Here is a 14,972-nt window from a genome sequence, read left to right on the forward strand (position 1 = left end):
TGTTTTTTCAAAACATTTTTAATTTAAAAGAGTCGCCACTAAATTTTTAAATGGAATTTAGAAACCAATTTTAGAGATTTGAATTCGTGTGACTTTACGTGTTAGGAAGTTAATTTAATTTCATTAAAACAACACCCAACCCCGCCCCTTGCAATAACGGTCTCTACTAGGTGAAAGATGGTTATTTCGGAAAGATATCACATGCGTATGCAACCATTGAATTTAAATCCTATCATGCGAATTTCATTCTAAGTCGTTTAAAATGCATTTAACTTCGTCGAAGTGGTTTAGCATGTGAGGTTCATTGATTAAACTAGAAAATACATCCAAAGAGAGGGATAGGAAGGCTTACGCTTAGCATAAGATGTATTAACAAACATTAGTGGTTAGCTCATACATACAATATAAATTATAAATAATGTAAATTAAAATCTAAAACATAAACTAATTAAACTAAGGATTAATCAAACAAAGTCAAACAAGGAAGCAAATTATAACACAAAACCTGGACAAACCCGTGCACTGCACGGATCTGAAATTTTCGAAACATGTCAGAATTGACCCGTGCACTGCGCGGGTTTTGAATTAATACATTGCTAATTACGAAATAAATACTAAATCAATGCAATAAATTACGAAAATCTACCTAAATTAAAATTACAAATTATAGGTCTGTAAAATCATAAAAAATCAATTTTTATATGGTTAAAAATAAATACACGTAAATTAAATAAACTCGATTTATTAAATTGCCCTATTCCAACACGAGGATATGTAAATGAGACGGGGTGTACGGCCGACCGATATGGCGGATTTCTTTCCCATCTCAAGTCAACGCGGGTGCCGGAATGGTACTTTAACTCATACTCAAACTATTCTAGTTTCGATATTAGTTAGACGACGTTAGACAATGGTTAGTAAATAAACAATAAAAAAACGAAATAAAAAGGAGAGAAGGGAGTTTTAATGCACCCTCAACCTACATGTATCGTTGACACCGTCTTGGGTCGTAATCGATCGTAGATTTTATCTCGAGGGGCCGTCGTCGACGAAGACAATTGAAATTGAATTTTGAAATCACGAAACAAACACGTTCAAAAGGCAGACTTGCGCAGCGATTTTCAATCGCTCACCACGCCTTCGTTTCTCAACGATTTTTCAAACCGAAAGATGTTTTGGAAACTAGAAAGACTGAATTTTGTGAATATGGAAACAAACAAGACGCTTTAGTAGGATTTGTGCACGAGAATCAAGGCCAAAGACCACGACAGAAACTCGAAAACAAGATTTGTGTCCCTGTTTTCGAGCGGCTGTCACGGCTTTAGTTTAGGGTTTTTTTGGACTATTGATGGTTGTTATTTGTAGTATGTTGTGGGGAGAACTTAGAGGAATGAATTTATGGTGAAGGGGGGGTATTTATAAGGAGTTTCGAAGGGTAGAAGTAGGGCAACAAGCAGTCGGGCCTGTTTCGCATAGCTGCTGTCCATCAGCTAATTCGTGGGGTTTTTAGGGTTTGTATGGGAGGTTTTCTTGGTGGTTAAGCTAAGGTAATATGGGTCGGATACTAGGGTATGGTGTAGGGTTAATGGACACGGGTTTGGTAGCTGTTTGGAGCGGGTTTTGAGCTCGGGTTTGAGCACGCAAAACAGGGGGGGCTGCTTGTGTTGAAGGCTGTTTGTGGAGTATTTGGGACGGGAATTGGATGGGTTTTGTGGTGTTCTAGGTGCTGGGTTGTTGTGGGTAATGTGGAGCGCTGGTTGGTGGTGATGGGTTGCGGGTTTGGACTAAGTTTGAGTCGGTTTAGAAGGGCTATCGATGGGCTATACAAACACGGGTAAAGGAAGGAATTGGGCTGTGTTGGGGAGTGTTTAGGACGGGATTTGGGTGTGGATATGGGGGTTCGAACTGGGGTTGAATGGGTAGAGGGCTAGGTTGGTTAGTGTACTCGAGATTCGTGCCAACTCGTAAAGAAAACGGGCTCAAAAACCGAGCTAAGATCGAGCTCCAAAACGCGTGGTTGAAACGAGTTTTAAATTTTCAAATTCGATTTTTCAAATCAAATAGCACATTTAAAATGAATGATTTTTCAAATCAAAAAAATATATTTTATCTTCAATAAAATAAATTTAACGAAATAAATTCAAATTAAAACAATAAAATGAATTCACTTAAAAAAAGCTTTAATTTAAATATCATTTAGATTAATAAAATACTCCGTCGACAACGCTCATTCCACATCGTAAAACGAGCCCAAATAATGACAATGACAACTAAAGAATACATGTGTCCTATCATCATCGGGTGTTTGTCGGGTTTCTATAAATTCCAATATCGACAGATATGGGTATCTACAACTTCCTCAGCTGGTGTCTGAGATGAATTATACTATTGCTTTCCTCAGCCTCGTGTTTGAGATCGTAAGTACGTTGTATAGCTCAATTGTTTGCATTTCATATCATGAGCACTTGCATTGGTTTCCCAAGGCTGGTTCTGCAGGACTTGTCTCTGTTATGTTATTGAGATTACCCCGGCCAAGGATTAGGGGGATGAATGGGAGCGTCGGAGGATTAATCATGAGCATGCATTGCAGTTGCATTTAATATTTTCTTGTATCCGGTCATTGTTGTTGTGTGGCTATTCTTACTCAACCTCGTGGTTCACAATGTATTCGTGAACACCTGTGATGAACCATAATGGGGTGCATATTTGACAGTTACTAAAGATTAGCTGACTTGGGAGCTGTGGAATGCGTGAGGACTTAGCCAGTCTACCTAGAAGTCTAAACCACATAGATTATTATTAGTCACTTTAATTATGTAATTTCCGCTGCACAGTAAAATTGTAATGTTAAGGTTTAAATTTAATCGGTTGTCAATGTAATAAACCGTTTATTTTTTCTAAAGTTATTAAAGTACTTTGGTGAGTTGGACGTTGTTATTCACTACCTCGGGAAACCGAGATGGTAACGCTCTCACTTACTTGGGATGTCTAGCTAAATGCTCCTACATAAATGGGGTGTTACAAATTGTCTGACCGGATAATCTACTATAGATCTCGTCCTAGAGTGGCCACGCATTTCGAGTCATATCTCCTCGAGTGGCCTTGAGATAAAATATGACATAAAATGGACAATCCCGTTGACCTATTTTCTTCGTTCGATATAAAAGACAATGACCCAGTAAATGCTCATCGACCTCCTTTTACGGCGCGGCGTAGAACAAAAACCTAAGCCACCGTAAAATCGCACATACTCTGACAAATAGTCGCTAGTCTAAAGAATTGACTCGAAGGAATAAATAGAAATCCTTGCCACGAACTAGCAACAAAAGGACTCTATAAACGGTCACTGTCCGACAAATCATCTCACAATCTGTCTATGTAATAGACCAGCCATCTCTCTGGCCATATGACAGTCGAACTTGTCATCTATCACCTTAGAATCTAGTCACTTCGAGACGTCACCTCTTTAAGTAACTAGGGACAAAAATACTATGTTAACACAGTTCACTTTAATAGGTTTCGACATTGTCACTACAACCTATTTGGACAAAACAAAGTATTTAAATTCAGATATATAAAATTGAATACAACGATAAATGTAATTATCATATATGAAATAATAAATACAATATCTTAATTATTACATATCGTATAATTTACAACAGTTCTAGCATTCGTCTCAACCCCATAGAATCAACATGACTATCATGTTTAGCTTGAGACAATGACTTGGTTAAAGGATCAACGATGTTGTCGGTTGCCCCAACGTTACAGACTGTAATTTCTTTCCTTTCATTTAAATCTCTAATTGCATGAAATTTTCTAAGTACGTGTCTAGATTTGTTACAAGACTTGGGCTCTTTTGCTTGAAAAATTGCCCCACTGTTATCACAATATAAAAAGATAGGATCCTCGGAGGTCGGAACGACTTTCAGTCCCTCTAAGAATTGCCTAATCCAAACAGCTTCCTTCGTAGCTTTAGCGGCTGCCACGTACTTAGCTTCCGTTGTAGAATCCGCTTCTCCGTTCATCAAAAAGACCAAACCAGCCTAGATTTCAAATCATCCCTATTGGTTTGGAAACTGGCATCAGTATAACCTTTTACACGTAATTCAGATTCTCCTCCAAACACCAAAAATGGATCCTTAGTCCTTCTCAAGTACTTAAAAATATTCTTGATGGCTATCTAGTGTGGACATGGGCCACCCACGCGGTGTGCACCCGCGCGTTGTGTTGTTTAAGGCGGCGACACTTCTCCCACGGAACCTTGTTTTCCCAAAGCACGTTATGGGCCGTTACCGATTGCTGAGGCATTGAAACCGGTGAAAGGTTGAATAAGCCTGCATTTGTGGAGTCTCCACCAATTTTATGGGAAATTGAAACTATTCGAATACCTCGTTGCATGTCAAGACACAAAGTAGTGATATGAACACTAAGAACTTGATACCTTTGCATTCTATGTCTAGAATGACTCTCGTGGATGTCAATGAACACAGATGTTCTCAGAGATCTTCAGTAAGGGGTGATTGTACGTATTAGGAACCTCTTTAATCGAACACCTAATCCCGCCCGCCTCGATGGCGGTCTCTATTAATGATTAGGGAAATCGTTCATATTTGGTATGTCGTCGATGTAATGCATGCAACGCAACATCCACAGATTAATCCCAGCATGGGAATTACACTATGTCGGTGAACAAATAATTGAGCAATTATTATTGTCGAATTGGGATTTAGAATTGATTGCATGTGAAGGATCAAACAAACAAATCATAGATAAATAATAAATAACAAATAAAAAAACAATAATAAGAAATTACAATAACTAAATTACAATTGATTACAATGGTTTAATTGATTTACATCAAAATTACAACTAAAACATAATTTTAAGATGAAAAAAGAGGAAAATAAAAGATTACAAATTAAATTAATAAAATAGGTCAGATTAAGGGTGATATTACGATTATTAGTTAACTAAACACGTAATTAGAAGATACATCAAAGAGAGAACGAAAGTTCAGGGACAAAAATCATATCAGAGCAGGCGCAACATCTGTTGCGTCCTCTGGAAGAGGCGCAGCTCCTCCTGCTTCTGTTCTTGAGTTGAGCTCTTTCTGTGAAGTCAGAACCGCGATCTGTTATGTTTGTTGTTGTGTTTAGGATCAATTATTGATGTCTAGACTCAAGTGGAAGTGATTTAGCAGGTTTCATGCATCGGGAACCATCATAAAAACGATAAAAAAACGGATTAAAACGGATTAGATTATTTACGGTGTCGGAAATACAAAAGGAATTTTAAAATCGAATGGAATTGATAAATTGAAATCAAATAAAGTAAAGTATGTACAAAAGACGAATCCCAGAAACTTGATATGGACAAATCGAGTTTCTAAAAGTTGGATTTCATTTAGTAACGAAAACCCGCATATACCGAATTATAAGGGATTTAATTCGAAACAAAAACATTATAATTAAAAAAGAATTATTAAAAAATGGTTTGTATACAGAAGAATGGATGAAAATAAGAAAAATAAGACTAACGGAACAAAACAATGGAAACCCGAGGAAGAACAAGAAGAGCAGCGAGCAGCCTCTGGAAGAGGCGCAGCATATGCTGCGACTCTTTGAAGAGCCGTAGCTACTGCTGCGTTTCTTCTCGACGTCTACTATCCGCTGCTGTGTAAAAAACAGTTTTATAGAAAGGTTTTAAATGTCGGTTTTAAATATACTTTTGACGTAAACTTTACATTAATTGGTACAAAAATAAAATACAATAAATAAATATAGGATTTACACCCTCAGACTTACATGTTTGACGAAACGAGATTTACTAAATTAACGTTAATGATTGATCGACTCGAATGTATGTAGAAAGTGCCCTCGTTTGAGGATTTTAGATTAATTTATTGATGTGAAGTGGTCAAATTGGTCGGTCATGCAACATGACTGGTACACAGAATGATCTGAGCTTACGTGGTCGATTGATCAAGCACGTAGGCGTCAAAAGCTTAGAGCAAGATCTAGAATCCAAAGAGAGAGAAGAAGGGCGGACACTCGCGTGAAAAATATGGAGACCGAAGGTCTCTATTTATACCAAAAAATGTGAAAAGTTTTGGAATGATACAAACTTTGGAAAGAAATCACGGAAATATTTGGTAAACAGCCAAAAAAGGGCTAGAGAAGAGGCGCAGCAGCTGATGCGGTCCTTCCAAGAGGTGCAGCACCTGCTGCGTCATTTCCCAGAGGTTTCCTTCTCCGGAAGATAGATTTCCGCGTTGCTATTATGGAATTGCGGTAGATCTATAATTCTTTATTCTGTAAAAATGATATGTGGAAGATATTTTACCAAAATATATAAAATTTAATTAGGAATAAATATCTAGAACATTCCGACTCGGCATTTTAAACGGTTTCTTAGAAAATGAAGCGGTTTTGACCCGGACTACAAATGAACTCTAATTACTGTCAAAACGACCGTATCGGTGCATAGATGACGACCAAGGGTAGACACAAGTGTTTGAGCTATCACCTGACGATAAACTTTCGGACTGTCATAAATCGTTTCGTGTACCAAACATGCAGCCTAATCATCACTAGGTAGTTGGCAGAAGGTGTACAAATGAGGTATCTACATAGCCCCCACTTTGACAGAGGTTTGGACAAGGAGACAGTCAAAGTATAGCAATCAGGTCAATCGAAGATTACAACCGGACGACTATGGCGACGCAAGGTGGCTCAAGGGGTCTGAACCAAGGACCTGTCGTATGATCATTTTAGAGTCTGTCGACTATTGGGGAGTGTCGTTTACAGTCCACTAGACTACGTAAGAAAGCTCGTCAGCCATAAGAAAAAACCATACCTGGGGAATATGCATGTCTCTATCCTCAAGCAAACTCTCACTGGGGAAAATATATTGGGAACCTGCATGTCTCTGTCCTCAAGCAAACTCTCGTTGGAGAAAATATATAATGTCTTGATTGTCGTGGGAGGGACCCCATGGACGTAGACTTCGAACCTTCTCGTGCTCTCGTGGGATGAGAGAGACAGGAGGAGGTTGAGGAGGTCCCGCGGAGGACAAACGTGGGGTGAGGTGCTCGCGAGCTCGATGGGTGCACCTGAGTGGGTCGAGAAATGGGATGGTAGGCATCACATTTGGGCAGCAGAGAGCCACCTGTCTTATAGGACGGTGAGGAGTTTGGTAAGTTTCAAGCTTGTCATTTACTATTACCTTTCCTATTTGTTTGTCATCTCATTTCTCATTTTCCTCTTATGCTAAAGATAGCATTTGCTTTGAATTGATACATGAGGTCGGGAACATGAGGTCTTTTCTAGGTTACACGACGATGATGGATGCCTTTGGGAGGCTGTCGGAGGAGGAGAAGGCCATCATCGAGCTGGGAGATTTCGGGGCTTTGGTGGGCGCTTGGAGGGCGATTAGGGAAAGGAATATTCGGGCTAATCTTAGCCCGATTCAAGCTTTCCTTGATCGGTACTGGGACACGACCTCGACTTTCTATATGACTTTTGGAGAGCTCGGGGTCACTTTGGAGAACTACGGCATGATCGTGGGTCTATAGTGTGGAGAGGAGTCGTTGGCGTGGTCCTTGACGGCCATGAGAGTAGACTCAGCCGAGGCGAGGAGGCTGATCGACTGGAACCTGGTGGCAGGTGATGCCTATGTTCCCGGGTTGGTGCCGAGTTCTTACGTTAGGGACGACTTTGCAGGTAGATTCCCAGCGATGGTGACGATGGATGGGAGGAAGGTGCCTCCTACTCCTTGTACTGCTTAGCAGAGGGCTCGTCTGTAGTTATGGTGGTACTTATCTTTAATTTACCTCGGAGACAAGGGGAGATGTTGTCGACGAAGAAGCTTCATTTTCTTACTAACTTGAGTAGCCTAGGTCATTAGGACTGGGTTAATCCTGGCTTTGCGGTCCTTAATTGTTACATGAGGGCCATGGTACGTCCGGAGCTGATAGAGAACAGGACTTCTCCTGCTAATATCGGTCTCGGACTCTTGTTGGAGGTATGAATCTTTCCTTTGCATTATGAAAGATCATTATTTCTTCATTTTCTTGCTATGTAGAATAAATAAATGATTGTTCTGTCTGCGGGCGTGGGTGTACCCCTAATTTCCTAGCTTCACACCCAAGAGGACAGAACCTGAGTCGATGGCGTACCCTACGATGAGGGACTGGATGGTGTACCGTAGGAAGAGCGCCAGCACTCTTCTTACGATGTTTGTCAGAGGGACGTGAATGCCCTAACGTTGGACAGCGTAAGTGCCTTCGATCCTTATTTAATTACTTTTCCTTTTCTGTCTTTTATTTAGAAGTCATCATAAGAATGACCCTTTCCCGTTTAGAGCCGATCATAGGAATGACCCCTCGTTTTCTTGTTTTAGTGGGTGCCTAGACCTTGGGAGAGCTACCCTGAGGCTCCAGCTTTCGTGGTTGAGGTCCTTCGTCCTAGGAGCTCGAACCGGTTGTTGTTGAGGACGCCCATGGGACCAGTGTAGTACTTGGGCAAGCGTTTGACACGGCAGTGCTCTCATGACACCTTTACGTTCCCATCGATCCTCCACCGACGATGTTTAGTAAGATTTCTGAGGCTGAGAGGGAAGCTGACTTGGCTGAGGCGGGTGGCGATGCCCTCCTTCTTCCTGGCGAGGAGTACTCTGATTTTGTTCGTCAGAGGTTGGCGTATTAGCCGATCGTGGTAAGCATTTTTACCCTTTTTGCTTGTTTTTGAATTTATTTAATGAATCATAATGAAATAAAGACTCATTTGAACTTCGTAGGAGATCGAGGTGGCGGGCGTCGAGCCCCCAGCTTACCCAGAGGTGTTGGAGTACACTGAGGCGGCCGGCATGACGACGATCTCAAAGATCCGCGGCTTTGGCGAGGAGGTGACCGACGTTGGTCTGGACGAGTGGCAGCATGTCGTAAGGAGGGTAAGCCCCCAACTTTGGCTATCCTTATTATTTTATTTCATAAGAATGCTTTTGCTCCTTTTTTAACCTTCTTTGTTATTCGAATGCAGGTGGCACTGTCTCGGTACGTGGCGCTGTGGAAGATGGCAAACCGGCTGCGGGCTACGGCCATCGAGGCACTCGTAGGCGGCCACGGATGACAGTTATGAACCTCTCATTTCTTTTTCTTTTTTTTGACATTTCAAATTTCGTTGCAACGAAATGCTACTTCACTTTGTTGAAATGAGGCATTTTTTCATTTTTTGCGGAGGGAGCGTGACCTGGAGCACGAGCTGGTGCAGTCTGGGGAGGAGACCTTTTATTTGCTGAGGGAGCTTGAGGCCAGGGACGCCGAGATGGCTGCTCTTGAGGCGATTGTAGGTGAGCTGAGGCCAACAGGACTAGCTGCTGTTTTTTTTTTGTCTTGTATTCTTGTACATTTTGGACTTTTTGGACTTTGTTTCGGGTGAGAGCCCCCATTTTGATGTATATACTGTCTTTGGTTGTGTACATAATGGTCTGAGTGTCTTTGCAGCTGGGTGTTTGTTATTCCTGTAGGTTAGCTTAAAAAACAGGTTTGGTAGGTGACGGTTTGAGCCGTCATGCTGCCGAAATTTACATAGGATTTACACGTAAAACATGTAGCATATAGGTGGCCTAAATTGGCGCAAAATGGAAAAAGTAAAAAAAAAAGTCCCCGAAATTGAGCAAAAATGCTTAGAAATAAGCGAAAATGCCAAGAAATGAGCAACAAATGAACGGACGGTAGGGAGGGCTACTCCCTTAAAAAAAAATTAAAAAATGTTTTAAGTGTGAAATGTATCGGAAAAAAAAAAAGTGAAATGATTCCCTAAAAATAAGAAAAGAAATAAAAAATGAGTAAGTGTGCTCGTTCGGCAAAAATGTCGATTTTGCCTCGAAAAGCGAACCCGAAAAGAATTAGGAAACATAAAACTTGGTAATTTTGACAAAATTTACCAAATTAAGATCCTATAGGACTAGGAAATCATAGCTTAAAGCAAAATAGGAAAGATCCATGGCTGGCAACACGGAAAACGACTTTGAGAAGAGGCGCAGCATGAGCTCCGACCCTGGAAAGAGCCGCAACAAATGCTGCGTCAATTCTCCAGGTTACCAGTTCCTAACAAAATTTAGGAAACAGCGAATAGTAAAAATAGAGACTTCGGTTGAGCTTTTATCTACACAAATCCTCCATCTTCTCTTCCGTCTATTAAATAAAAAATCACATATCCTCTAAAATTTTTTTCAAAATTATGGATGCCTTTGAAAACCGTCTGAAGGAATGGAAGAATGAGTTTACAAATATTGAGAAACACGACATGGTTGCTTTAGGATCGATCTTGAGTCTCAAGTTAATGAAAGTGGTGAAGCCTTTCTTGGATGTTTGTGTTGAATATTAGGACCCAGATTTTCACGTATTCGCCTTTCCGGGACGCAAAATTTGTCCTTTCCCTGAAGAAAAGGCTGTTGTTGGAGGATGGGACCCAGAAAATGTACCTGCTATACCACCTAGCTCTCAAGGATATAACAATAAATTTAGGGACTTGCTTGGATTGACCAAGGCTGAGGTGGATCATCTGGTGACTTCAAAACGCGTTCGTATGTTTGACTTTATCGTTCGATTTATAAATAGGTAGGATCCTACTAATTCCTATGTTGCGAGGCGCGGGGCCTTCGGGTTTTGTCTACTGCATTGCTATATCCTTCGAGGGCATGTTGATGAGAGGTGATCCTCGTTTTTTGAGCCTAGTGGAACAAATGGAGCTGCGCAAGAGCCCATCATGCCTAGTCTTAGGGGTGACCATTCCTGGTTTGGATAACAGAAAGGCCAACCGCGAGCTTTCTTATTTGGGAAGTCCCGTCATTCTACAAGTAAGAACCCCATTTTTTTGACCATTTTTTTTTTGGCTTTTTTTTGTCTTGTCTTTTTTTTTTGTCGATATATGACTATTAATTGTTAGGTTCATATACCTATTATTAGACTCTTCTAATAGAGAACTAATTAACATATTAATATGAGTTCTTTAGATCTGGTGCATGCATAACTAAATAAGAGATAAAATAAGAAAAACAATGTTTCTTACATTGTTATATGGCTCGAAAAATTCGGCACAAAAAAGGTCACCTTCCTTATTTGTTCTTCAGCTTAAATGTAATGGATGATCCTCCTTAATCCCAAGTATTGAGATCCTCGTCTTGATTGCACCCAAAACAAATCCCTTAAACTAATATATTAACTAACTAGATTAATGTACTAGTATACTTAAAATAATTCTAATAGTATTCTTATTACAACACTAGTAATCTTATATTGTTATTAGAATTATGGATGAACAATCTTTAAGGATTCTAAAACTAATTTTAGAGAGAGTTGAGAGAGAAGGACAAGAATGCATGCATGAGAATATCGAGAACTGAAAAATGAAACAAAAATCTCATCATAAAAGAAGGAAGGGGCCGAGTATGGTGAAGGCTAAATGCCAAAGCATGGCATCTCCTTTTTCTTTTGTTCTTCTCCAAAATTTAGGTGTGCCAGGCTAGTATGGAATAGCCATGATTACATGCATTTTATCACATAAAATAAATAACCCACTAGCTCTTTCATCCTCCATTTTTTGGTCCATATGTAAAATGGACTTCCATTTTATTTTATCTATTTTCACTTGTCACATAATATGTCACATGTAGTATGTAACATATTATTAATTAATTTAATGCATATTTATCAAATAAATATCATTATATGCATTAATTAATTACATATAACAAATTATCTAGTGATTTTTGATCACATAAATAAAATGGGTCATATAATTATAATTCAAAACATATTGTAATCATAATTAGCCATTCATTCTTATCTCAATTGTTTCATAAACAACAACCAATTTTAGTAATAAAATATTTTAATTACTAAAATAAATCTTATTTAATCAAATTACAATAAGATATAAATATTCTCTCTCACAAATGAATTGTTCAATTTTAAGGAATTGATTAACATGTATCGTCATACAGTTAATCAATTTGTCTATTAAGGGAATTGTCCTATAGGTGTGACATTAAGGGATCAACTGGTCACCACCGTCAAACGACAGTAATGTCAAACGCTAGTTAGCTAATCATTATTGATTAATGTTGATCAATTGACTATATAAATGAATCATCCCTTAAGTATTCACAATTTGAGATTTAAACATGTGATCCCACTATTGTTGAGGATAAAAACTCCAACAATCTCCCACTTGTCCGAGACAAGTGTGCATCACCAATTCTCTTGTCCTATTATAATCTCCCACTTAATGCAAGGTGTCTAGCAGGTCGTAGTTGCAATTGATCATATCTTGATTGGTTTCCTCGATCTGGAGAGTAACTATCTGACCGGAATTACCTATCGTAGATACCTTCCGAGCGTGGCCATGCATTTTCTGTTCACTACTCCTCGAGTGGCCCTGAGATTTCAAACAACCCTGACAAGAGGTGGACAATTCCTATCACACTATTCCCTTCGTATGACCACCGTTCATCATGACCTAAAATATACTCATTTGACTTCAGTTACGATAGTTGTAGAGTATAAATCAAAGCCAATTAGAAATTTGGTCCAACTTGGGCGAATGGTCTCTAGTCAAAAGAATCGACTCATAAGAATACTATAGTAGCTCTTGTCACGGTCAGGCTTTATGAATTTCCAGAACTCTATAAACGGTCACTGCCCGACACAGTGTCACATACAGTCTGATCGACTAGTCATCCCATATGACCCTATGGCACTTGAACTTGCCATCAATCGCATCACACTCTAGTCACTTCGAGATGTCACCTCCTTTAAGTAACTAGGGGCGAATACTATGTTAATCCAGTTCACTTTAATGGGACTCAATATTGTCTCAACAGCCCATTTAGATATAACAAAGTAATGAATGAGTTTAAAGAAACTCAAGCAACAAATGCGATTATCGCATATGAATAGTCAATACCTTATTACTACTTCATATCTTATAATCTTTAGTGTACATTTTACACTAATTAAATTGCAATAAAAGCTTGGTAAATGGATATACCATGTATCCATGCATTCTAACTTAATTGTTATTTCCTTATATTCAAAGTTATTTCTAATAACATGAACTTATCTAAGTGTATGTCTAGTCTTCTTTACTAGACTTGGGCTCTTGTACTTGGAATATGCTCCCACTATTATCATATAACTTGTGATAAGGTCTTTGGTAGACGGATTTACTCTCACTCCCTACGTTGACCATCTTATCACAATTTACTTAGATTCCTTTTGTAGAATTTGCAATGGTCGAAACTAGAGTTTGTGTAACCCTTTAACACACAACTCATTATATCATCCTAACATAAGAACGAATCATCAATTCACCCCAAGAATCTTAAGGGATGTTCTGTTTAAGGCTTTCAAAAGACCATCATTCGAATTAACTTGTTATTGACTTATTATGCTCCAATCAAATGATTCATCCTGGCATGTACATATGATAGCATACATGATCATTCTAATGGTGGAAACATTAGCAGTCGATTTTATGTGATCAACAACTTATTAGGTTCAGTAAATGACTATGGCTTTATCATAACAATTCCACTTTCATCAATATGAATAACCTACTTAACCTTGTTGATATAAAATAGATATGAAAGATCTTATCATAATAAGACTCTCGACTCTACACCAACATCTTCTCAAATTTAACACATAGATTCGGAAATCTAAAATGCATCGCTCCTTTTCCTAGTCTCTCAATCACTCTTTCACATAAGAGAGCATTGGTACATTATTCTCAATAAGTAATATGTCATCAACATATAAGACATGGGAAAAATAATTATGGCTCCCACTTAACTTCATGTATAAATATGATTCTTCAACAATGTGTTAGGTTCATATAACTATTATTAGACTCTTCTAATAGTGAACTAATTAACTTCTTAATTTGTGTTCTTTATATCTAGTGCATGAATAACAAAATAAGAGATTAATAAGAAAAATAATGTCCCTTACATTATTATTTTCGGATTTATGGGCACAAGTAAGTTCTCCTACCTTCACTTGTTCTTGAGCTATGATGACTATTCGGATGATCCTCCAAAACTCTATATTAAGAGCCCTCCTCTTTATTGCACCCAAGATTTAACCCTTATCACTACTAAATAATATTTGCTAGATATTTATTTAGTAATCTACCTTAAAATTGATTACTAATATCATATATTACACTATCAATATTAATAATCTCATTGAACAATTTGAATCAAAATTTCTCAAGTTTTGGTGAAAGAGAGGTGAATATGTGTGTAAGAGTTTGCATGTGAATGAATGAGCAATATAAGAGAACAAATTCTCTTCTAAAAGAGCATGGGAAAACCGGTGGGGGGCTTTTTAGGAGACTTATGAATATATATTATCACAATTGTTCTATTCCATGTGATAAGTATGCATACCTATTCGGCTAGGTAATCATTTTGTTTATTTAGTCTCAATAAACAAACAATCAACCCACTAACTCCTATTTCTTCCACCATTTTCGGTCCATTTACATAAGGTGGAATACCATTTTATTTTGTCAATTTGTCATTTGTCACAAAAAATGTCACATGTAGTATATTACATGTTATTAATTAATTTTAATGCATATTTATCAAATAAATATCATTTTATAAATTAATTAAATTACATACAACAAATTGAGTAGTGATACTTGATCACTTAAATAAAATGGGTCATATAATTATAATTCACATCTTGTAATTATAATTAACCATTCATTCTCATCTCTATTGTTTCACAAACAATAACCAATTTTAGTAATAAAGTATTTCAATTACTAAAATAAATCTTATTTAATCCCATTACAATAAGATATTAAATATTCTCCCTCACAATTGAATTGTTCAATTTTAAGGAATTGATTAACTTGTATCGTCATACAATTAAAAAGGTTTACAGTTAAGGG

Source organism: Silene latifolia, chromosome 2 (assembly GCF_048544455.1).
Source record: "Silene latifolia isolate original U9 population chromosome 2, ASM4854445v1, whole genome shotgun sequence".
NCBI classification, from domain to species: Eukaryota; Viridiplantae; Streptophyta; class Magnoliopsida; order Caryophyllales; family Caryophyllaceae; genus Silene; species Silene latifolia.